Raw genomic sequence first — 868 nt, forward strand, 5'->3', positions numbered from 1 at the left:
CCCACACTTTTCCTCCTTCTTGCAAATTTTGAGCGTTTCCCTCCGTGTCCCCCCAGCCCTCGAAAACCCGAGGTGATGGAGAGCCCCGGAGAGCCCAGACAATCCACATTTTTGGGGGGTTCGGTTTCGGAAAAAAAAAATCATGAGAGGCTCTTTTTGGTTAGGCATCTTAATTTTTTTTTGTTTTGTTTTCTTCCAGAGAAATCGCCTAACTCCCTTCTTTCAGACTCCAATGGGCGTGAGCTATTTACCTACCTGTCTTTCCTTACAAAGGAAAGGTTATTCTCTCAAAATGCAGGCAGGCTATCACCGATTTTTTAACGCTCCCAACTTCTTCAATCGATTTGGTGCAAAAAGAAAAGTTTCCAGGCGTTAACAAAAAAAGAAAAAAATAAGAACAATCAAGTGCCCAACACACATTGTTGCTTCCTCCTGATACGCCAAAGCTCTCTCATCCTCAGCTACATAGCTGAAACTCGGTCCTACGGTTTTATTTAATGAACGACACATTTATGAACAATCAAATGATCCTCGTAAAAATTTTATTGAAGGACATAAAAACATCCACGACTGCTTGCCGAATAATGCAGCCTTTCACTGCAAAAGCTCAGTTCTTTCCCTGTTTTTTTTTTTTTTGGGGGGGGGCTGGCGGTATTATTAGTCCCCCCTCCTCTTTGCAAAGATGCTCCTCGTACCATATATATATTTTTTTTTTTTCCCTCTCCTGAAGTCACTTATTTCTTAAAGCAGGACTAGATGTGCCTGTGCCCCACAGATTTCTCAGCTGCTGAGCAGCCTGACGATGAGGCAGCGCTGCGAAAGATGACAAAAGCCCCCTTTCCTTTTAGGTTAAAAGCTTCTCCCCCCC

The sequence above is a fragment of the Pygoscelis adeliae genome, unplaced genomic scaffold, assembly GCF_000699105.1.
Source record: "Pygoscelis adeliae isolate BGI_AS28 unplaced genomic scaffold, ASM69910v1 Scaffold887, whole genome shotgun sequence".
Taxonomy (NCBI): Eukaryota; Metazoa; Chordata; class Aves; order Sphenisciformes; family Spheniscidae; genus Pygoscelis; species Pygoscelis adeliae.